The following is a 9,691-nucleotide window of genomic DNA, read 5'->3' on the forward strand; positions in this document are numbered from 1 at the left end:
AGTTGTTGCAAATGGCAAGATTCCCTTATTTTTTAAGGCTGAATAACATTCCATTCTACATATGTGCCATATTTTCTTTATTCATTTGTCTGTCAACGGACACTATAGAAACAGAAACTCACTCAGTTCCTACAAGTGTCCAAGGTAACAATAGACAAAATATGGATGTTGGTGGGTGTAGATCCAGGCAGTAGGTTAGACTACATCCCACAGGCAGGAAGGCCGCTATTTTAGGAGGAGCTGCTTTGAATATGAATCAAATAATAATTGATTTATATATCACCAGTTCAGAACTAACTCATCTGTTTTCGACACCTCACCATAGATATGAAATGAGAATGAGTGGAAAAAGAGGCTTCTGAAGGCAAACAGTCATAAAACCCATTATTATTCTGTAAAAAGGAGACTATACAGTCTTACCTTCAGAACCTCAACTCAAACAAAGACATGTAGCAGCCTCAGTAGGATATAATCGCAACAGAAAAAATACAAGCAGAAGGCAGAGGAAAAAGAAGTGCCGTTTGGTATGGGAATAAATAGCTCTGTATGTCTCAAAAGCCTCCTATAAACATGTCTGGGTGTCAATATAGTGTAATAATTAATATCCATAAACCCTGAGTCTTAAGAAAAAAGAACTGTATCTTTTGCTTTCTTTTAGAAAGGGACAGAAAGGTAACTATATTTGCTTTAATAAATACAGAGACTTAGTGCACTTAAATATTTGATCAACTAATTTAAAAAATGTTTCTTACAGTATACATCATTTTCTGATGAAACGGGTAAAATAAGGTTCTAGGGTGTGAGGAGGGCATGCGGTATTCTACACATTTTCTTTTCTGTCCTTTTGTAGCTGAATATCCTTTTCCAGGCCTAAAGAAGTAGTAAAATTATGCACCTAAGATTGAATAAAAGGTTTCATAGACATATTTTACATATATGCCATTAGATTTCCACAGAGTTATTTCAGGCTGCTGACAGGTTGCTTGCTTGAGCTGAGACCCCTCTAAACAAAGCCCAGGAAGAAGCTAACAACTGTGAAAGCCAACTTATTTATTCTGTGAGTAACTTGGCTGCAGAGCAGACTAATTACCCCTTTAACCACACTGTTTGAACTCATTGTACTTATCTGGGAATCACTATTCTGCAAGTAGAGAAGGGGACTAGGGAAGTTAAAAGAGACAAAAGATCTAAATATGGTCTCTTTGCAGAATCTCAAAGGTCAGGCAACAGGCTTCTTTCTGATGGTTTTAAAAAGAGAAGATGAGCTGTGGTTTAAAGGTCCACTTTGGAATTCAAATTCTACCTCAGGTGTAGCCTGAATGCTAGTCTCCACCTTGAGTGAATCACTGAAGGATCATTTCTCAGCACATAGTCAGTGTTTGTTAAATTTTCATATTATTTTATCCCAGTGAATAATATTGCTGAGGGATTTTGAAACTATTAAATTCCGCCAAAGGACTTGATTCTGTAATGATACCAAACCTTGGAAAATAAAGGAAGTAGAGATTGGTGAATCCTTGACAAATTATTAGAGTTGTAACTGATTGTTTCATAAGGAAAGATAGGGAATGGATCACTTAGGAAACTGAATGAATACTTTGAATCTCATCTATTTCTGTTAAAACTACAGGTTAGTTGAGCTCAAAAATTGTAGGTATAAAAATTGTGTTTTTTGGTAATAAAATTTGTTTTAACCCTTCTCTCAATTATGCATTTAAATGTTGACCAATTCACAAGTAACTGTTTACAGTCGATGGATTGGCCAGTGGCTTTGGGATCATTCATTTTATAGTCTGGGATTTCCAGTGTGATCTTTATTTTCCCATTTATACTCTATTTCATACATTTTATTAGCAGTAGTAGTAGAAATAGTAGTAGTAGTATCATTATTATTTAGTTAGAGTAGAATTGTTTCTATAACTTCTTACGATCAGACATATACTAAACAACACACATTTTGAAAGCACTGGTGTTGGAGTAAATTCGATGTTGATGAGACTAGTCACTGCCCTTAAAGGAGCTTGTCTTCTAGTTGGAAAGATGTGACATATACAATAATCTGAGGCATTAAGTAAATACATGGGTCTGAGGGCAGAAGATCCTGAAGGAAGCAAGCTACAAAGAACTCATTTTGAATCCTGGCATTAATATTGGCAGATCTCCTCACACCTTTTTACGACAGTTATAGACAAAGCAAGTAAGACTGGAGAATACACTGCAATGGCCCAACTAAGATTTAACGTCATTTCAGCCTAGGGGATTCTTTCTAGGCTTTGAGTATATGATAATTTAAATGCTACCTAAATAGTAAATTTACTTTAATGCTGACAACGTAGAAAAGATACTTTGCTGCAAAAGTATACACAGTAGTAACAAGTGGATTTTGGAAGAAACTAATATTTTGTCTTATACTGGTAACTACACTATTGCCCCAGACCTAGCAGCAGCCTTTACTCTTTGTTGTTTTCTTCTAAGACTGAAGAGCCTCTTTATTGTTTGTGCTGATTTTTTTCCCACCAACAGATCTCAGAGCAATCTGAGTGCATTGGCCAGTTGGGACAAAATTATCATTAGAATTCTTGGCTAGAGAAGAAAGCTCCTAATTTAAGAATGGCTTTTTGCCTTCTGAGAGCTCAGAAGAGCACATTGCAAGCCATCTACATTTATAAAACCTGTTTTAGTATGGAAAATTTCAAACATCTACAGAAATAAAGAGAAAGAAGTAGAAACTTTCATTCATTGTTCTCGTCAAATGTCCATTTCAGGCCAATAGATTGTCTCTGCACCCTCTCTTACTACTACCACCATCATCCCCAGCAATTTTAAAGCAAATCCCAGATTTCTTTTTCTCAGTGAAAACGTCAGTATCCATATTTCTAAAATGCAAGAACTGCCCTTTTTAAGCTCAACTATGTCATTATCACACATCCGCAAATAATAATGATTCCTTAATATCAACAAATAGCCAGTCAGTTCATGTTTCCTTGATTGTCCTCTAAATGTATTTTTATTTTAATAACCATTATTTATTTGATTGCTGATCCAAACACAATTTCTTTTAAAGTATAGGTTTAAAAGAACTCAGTTTGCTCATTTTTCTTGCAAGTATTTGTCCTTGAATTCAAAGCATTCATCCAGTAGGGTTCCCAACTGTCTGGATTATGCTGATTGCATCCCCTTTCTGCTTATATGTTTATCATGCTCCTTTGGTCCATGTATTTACTGTCAGTTGGTAGATAGATCTAGAGCACTGACATAATTCAGGTGTGATTTTTTTGTCAAGTTTACTTCATAGATAATACTGATGAATTCCAAAAGGAACTATAAAGTGTCTGTCTTACTGTGACGTTGCAGCCATTAATGATCAATGTCTAGATCCATTAATTTATTAAGGGTACCAAATGGTGATATTCTACTAACTAGATGATTATTCATTTACTAGCTAGAACATTATTTCATCAACTACTTGGTTGCCCTGAGTTACAGTTTAATTAGGAAAGGAAGAATAAATGTTTCTTTTATTTTATTTACCAGTTTTACAAAAAGAGAAAAAACAAGAGAGAGAAAGGTTGACTCTTCCAAAGATGACTAATGAGGTATTTTCTTGCTTTGTTGTTGTTTTCAGTGAGGTTGTTATAAATATCGATGCAGAGATTGTCCCCTCTTAGGTTCACGGATCCTGTTCAAGTTGGCTCCTGAGTCCTTTCCACACAACCACAGTAGTCTTTGAAGTCTTCCCAGCTCTCTTATATGACAAGAGGTACCAGGAACATCTTGTTCGTTTCTTATGCTGGATTTGAAATCAGCTGTTTCTCCAAGGAGACATTATCCACTGTGTTTATTCAAACTTGTGTTCCTTCTAGTTTAACCTTCTCTCGAGACATGATTTTTTTTAAACAAATTACTTACTGAATTTTTCACCTTTTCAAATCTTGCTATTCTCCAATCACTTCATTTCTGAATTTTTCTAATTTCTTTTATGTTTTTCTTAAAACCAGTTTCTATTCCTTTGAAAATTTCTTTTACTTTTTCCGCAATATCAGGCAATAAATTTCATTTGTTCTGTGGACGTGTCTTTCTGTGACGTTTTCAGGATTTGCTGGAACTTTCTTTTCACCCCTCTTTTTTCTTTTTTTTTCTCACTGATTTTCTACAGGATGTGAATGGAATACTCTTCTGTCGCTCATTTTTAAATGAAATAAGTTTCCACTTTAGGAGGGAAACATAGATCAGAATATAATTTCTAGCTTCAGAACTCCAGGGCTCACTATCTTCTATTATTTTCACAACATAATTTTTTTTATTTATTTATTTTTTGCGGTACGCAGGCTTCTCACTGCTGTGGCCTCTCCCGTTGTGGAGCACAGGCTCCGGATGCGCAGGCTCAGCGGCCATGGTGCACGGACCCAGCCGCTCCGCGGCATGTGGGATCTTCCCAGACCGGGGCACGAACCTGTGTCCCGGCAGGCGGACTCTCAACCACTGCGCCACCAGGGAGGCCCCACAACATAATTTTAAAAAATGACCTTAAAATTTCTAAAATCTTCCTCCTCGGCCCTCCTATGCCCATTTACCCAGGCCTCCTCTTTCCTGTCCTTGTTGAGTATGGGGATTTGTTCTGGAATGGTGCTTTGGTTTGATAGGTGTCAAGGTTTCACAGACCCCAGAACACTTGGCATCCTCAGAACATTTCAAAGTTCTTGCACTCAGCTGCAAAGTGGAGCCTGCAACATTCACTCCCGGTTTCTGCCGCTGTTCTCAGTGAGTTTTTCAATCTCAGTGAGTTCGTGAACCATAGTAACCTTTGGCTCTCCTTAAAGAGAGAGAGAGTCCTTCCCTCGTCTTCCTCCCACACACCTTGGGATACACATATGTAGGTCTTTTTCCTGTTGTTGGTTTGTTCCTACCTGGCTGTATGTTGCAGTTAATGTGGACACCTTGTTGTAGATGTTGTCTGTGGGTTTTTGATCTTGCTATCCTAGATGCTTTTCTTTCTTCTTTGTGGGGGTGGGGGGTTGTGTATTTAGGGGAGGGGTGGCATATTCAGGGATAAAGATCTTCTCTGTAGCCACCACCATTTCCCCAGAATCCTCTGCCATTAATATTTAAAACAAAATCATGGGAATCATTATCCGGATCCTTAGGATAATCATTACACTGTATCTGTCTTTTTTCCAGGCTTCAAGCTGCCTGTGGCTCGCCACGTTAGTATACTGACATGACTGGGCAATGCCTAATTTGATGGGCTCTTTCTGTACTACCTTCCTCCTAATCATGACAGTCTTGTACGCTATACATAGTCTTCTTCACTGATAGGGAATTTAGAAAATACAGGAAGCCATGGGTTTAATAGCTGAAAGTGGAATTAATGTGTTCTTTTTCTCAGGTAAAATATCATAAGACTCCTTAGGCCAAAGTTGTAAAATGAAATCGCAACTTTCCTGGAATCATTTTGCAAACGTGAATGCCCACATAAAGTACACTAGGACTTGAATCCAAGGAATAACACATTTTTAGAGCCTCCAAATGTATAAACTTAGTACAATTCTGCATTACTTCTTAAGGCAACTGAAGAAAATAATTTTGTGATCAAATAAATATTGATTTTATTAACAGTTATTTTAAAAGTTTACAAAACTTATAAAAAATGTTAAGGCTCTATCAGCCTCATCAGTTGTTATTTCTTTTCTAGAATCTTGGATTAAGGAACAGTCGTTTGAGGGGAAACATGGTATAAAATGGGAAGATAATCTAACAGTAAAGATAGTTATATCTCTTCCTGTGTGATGAACTACTCCTAAGCTTGGTGGTTTAAAACAGCAGGCACTTTATCTCCTCACAATTTGTGAATCAGCAGAATGGGCTGGGATCTCCTGGGTGGATCTATCTTGCTTTCACCTGAGGTGACTACTGAGGCTGCCATCATCTGGTTGCTGGACTGGGGCTGGTTGCTTTCACATGTCTGGCCATTGGTGCTGGCTGTGGCCTGTGCCTAGTCTCCACTAGGTTAGCCAGGCTTCCTAACATGTCAGGTTTCCATGAGGACAAGCCCTAAAGCACGAGTACTCTCCAAGCTTCAGCTCTTGATATGCCATTGGGCCAAAGCAAGTCACGTGACCAAGCCCAGGTCAAGGTGGAACAAAACTACACAGGGTGAGAAAACGGGGGGAGGGGCATTTGCACTGGGGGTCAGTAGTCTAACAAACTGCTGCAATAACTCTATAAAGAAAAACACCCCGGAGGACAACTGGTAAAAAATGAATGTGTGCGGGGTGGGGTGGGGTTTGGCATAGGGGGGCAAAGGCAGTAAACAGAGGCTACCAAAATCTGAAGATTCTGGAATTTTTGGAAAATCCACTGGGATTAAAGGAGTTACACAACCATGTTCTGACACCAGAAGAAAGGTGCCAGTTGAGCATCCGGGAAGTCTAGCGCTCTTCCTCCATCGCATCAATTTTCACGTTTCTTTGACTCAGCATATTTGTAGAATGAATCATGACTTTCTATAAATTTTTAATTCAGTTTTTCAAAGAAATAGTGACCTCGCTTCTATCTGCTGTGCCACAAAAATGCCGTAGAAAAAAATTCCTTCTGTTAAATCGCTCACTAGGTGAAACTGTATGTGTAACCTAGTACCAAAGAGGTATTAAGAATCGCCACAGCCGAGCCGGCCCTCCGCATCACGCACCCTATAGCAGCCAGTGGGTGAGCCGGGAGTCGAGGAGGTCACCGTGGGAAGGAGGGGCGCGGGCAGCGTGGCAGCCTCCTTCCGTCTCCGTGGAGCCACCTCCGGCCTCCGGTACAGGGAGTCGTCTGCAGCAGCCAGTGGTGGCCAGCCTTGCAGCGCTGTGTTCTAGGTCAGTAGCTTCCAAGACTCCAGTTGGATTCATTGGAGTAGGCAACATGGGGAGTCCAGTGGCAAAAGAGCTCATGAAACATGGCTAGCCACTCACCGTTGTTGATGTGTTCCCTGATTCATGCAAAGAGCTTCTAGATGCAGATGAACCCTGTAGTGTCTTCTGCAGGGGATGTAGCCGAAAAAGGTGACAGAATTATTACAATGCATCAATGCACTAGAAGCTTATTGTGGAGCAAATGGAATTCAAAAAAAAGTGAAGAAAGACTCACTATTAATAGATTCCAGTACTGTTGATCCTATGGTTTTCGGAGAATTGGCCAAAGAAGTTGAGAAAATGGGAGCGGTTTTCATGGATGCCCCTGTTTCTGGTAGTGTGGGAATGGCTCGATCTGGCCACCTCACACTTAGGATGGGAGGGGTTGAGCTGCTGTGGTGCATGGGCTCCCATGTGGTGCATCGTGGAGCTGTTGGGACTGGCCAGGCTTCGAAGATCTGCAAAAACTTGCTGTTAGCTATTAGTAGGATTGGAACTGCTGAAGCTATGAATCTGGGACTCAGGTTAGGGCTTGACCCAAAACTCTTGGCTAAAATCCTAAATACGAGCTCAGGACAATGTTGGTCAAGTGACACTTATAATCCTGTACCTGGGGTGATGGATGGAGTTCCCTCGGCTAATTACTATCAGGGCGGATTCGGAGCAACACTAATGGCTAAGGATCTGGGATTAGCATGAGACTCTGCTACCAGCACAAAGAGCCCAGTCCTTCTGGGCAGTCAAGCCCATCAGATCTGCAGGGATGTTGTGCGTGAAGGGCTACTCAAAAAAAAAAGACTTCTCATCCGTGGTCCAGTTTTTGCAAGAGGAGGAGACATTCTGAGTTTGCCCTCTGGCTGTGAACACTGAAACATTGAAACCAAACTGTGTCTTGGAGCCCCTTATGGCTCACTCCACAGGAAAATGGGCTTAATCAAAGGTCAGCTGTCTGCTTTTGAGTGTGTAGGTCAGGGGTTCCCAACCCCTTGGCCTTGGACGGGTACCAGTCCACAGCCTCTTAGGAACCGGGCTGCACAGCAGGAGGTGAGTCGCAAGCAAGCCAACTAAGCTTCATCTGCTGCTCCCTATGGCTCACATTACCGCCTGAACCTCACACACCCCGCCCCCCCTCCCTGGAAAAATTTGCTTCCAGGAAACCGGTCCCTGGTTCCAAAAAGTTTAGGCACCTCTGGTCTAGGTCACAGTAGATCCTGGGATTTTTCACCCATTCTAAACTGCTTATTCTTTTTATCTATTTAGCAAACATATCATCTGTAATTTTTTTCTCTGCAAGCCACTGATGGTAACTGCTAGCTAGCTAGCTGATTGGCCTTTTTCAAAAGTTTGATTCCTAAGCATCTTCAGCTAAAACGCTGCCTACTTCACTCAGGATATTATTTACTCCACTTTACAAATAAAACTAAAATTGTTTTCAACAGGATAAAATCTATCCTCGAGGAAAGAAAAGAAATTGGTGTGAGAAAAGATATTAGAGAAAGGGGAAGTATAGTGAGTTACTACCTGTGTCCCTCAGAAAATTTGTCCTGTTAAATAACCCAGTGGTGATATTCTTGCATTGAGATTACTGGTTTATTTTCTAGGAGTTGTTAAAGCAAGAGAACTCCTTGCTGCATGTTATGTAATTTGGACTCTGTTACATTATCTTGTTGTGCCCCTCTTGTAACAACTTCCCATACTCAGCAAACTTGTTTTTTTCATATTTTTGCTTCCTTGTCCATTTTTACTGCATATTTTTTGACTTCAAAAGAATGACATCTTTAGAACTGTTTCAGAGCCAACGATGATATGTGCTTTAGATAATTATTACACTATGCTAAATATAACCATATTCTTTTGAATTCAAATAGATTTCTATGCTGATAAAAAAAGAGAGGCACATTTCATCAATGTTTAAATAGTATCCTTCTTCCTCTAAAACTTAAAATAGGATTCAGTCTGATTGCTAAAGGGTTATTTTCTTCAACAACAAGAGCTGACTTAGGCCATTTCTTGGCAGTGGAATCTGAGCATAGAGGTCCCTGTCTGACTGCCCTTTGTTTCTCACTCACAGTATCCTGGGTGAGTGTAATGGACGGGCGTGCCCTTATGACTTAGCCCACTGCTACTGCTCCTGATGAGGGCTAATGGTGTGGGCCACTTTAAATCTTGCCCAGCAAAGTGCTGACATCTGGGGTTTCCTATCAAGTTTACCAGATATTTCACAGTAATTTCATAATTTACACAACATAAAAACACTGATTTTGAGCTTAGGAAAGCATTTCATTTAAACAGATAGAGAACACTACTCTACAAAATGGTTTAAAATTTGTGAGCAATTGCATTAAATAAACTCTAATATAAATTAATCTAATACAAGTAAACTAATAGTTGCAAAGCTACTGGTTGCTTCAGAAGCGGTGGCTACGGATAACTTCAAAGTTGTTTCCTCAATTCATTAAGAGGAGAAACTATTTGCTGTCAGCTTCTTCTTGGGGAAGCTTAGTTTGATGCTGATTCGCGTTATGAATGTATAGGAACCATTACTGGTTCTTCCTTTCCATATTCAGTGCACCATTATACTTCTATCCTCTTAAGATCTGGATATCTGTTACTGCTCCTGTTGGCTGGAGCCTGGGAGGAGGAAAGCTATCAAGAAAAAAGGTCAACAAGTGTTAAAGATTTTTAGCATACCACTGAGACTTTTTATCAACCATAATCATAAGAAATAATAATTAAAATTACTTATAGCCTGGTCAGTGAGACCTTGAGTAAATTGTGGAAGCATCCATGTTTCATAC

General features: G+C 39.8%; 1 pseudogene across 1 annotated transcript; it reads left to right on the forward strand.

The window, feature by feature from the left end:
• Positions 1 to 3,584: 3,584 nt before the first annotated feature.
• Positions 3,585 to 9,431, forward strand: LOC308610615 (3-hydroxyisobutyrate dehydrogenase, mitochondrial-like; annotated as a pseudogene). The gene is made up of 2 exons: positions 3,585 to 3,596; positions 6,634 to 9,431. The product of its transcript is annotated as a 3-hydroxyisobutyrate dehydrogenase, mitochondrial-like (transcript).
• The last annotated feature ends 260 nt before the right edge of the window (positions 9,432 to 9,691 follow it).

Source organism: Mesoplodon bidens (genome assembly GCF_964165515.1).
Source record: "Mesoplodon bidens genome assembly, contig: HAP1_SCAFFOLD_397, whole genome shotgun sequence".
Taxonomy (NCBI): domain Eukaryota; kingdom Metazoa; phylum Chordata; class Mammalia; order Artiodactyla; family Ziphiidae; genus Mesoplodon; species Mesoplodon bidens.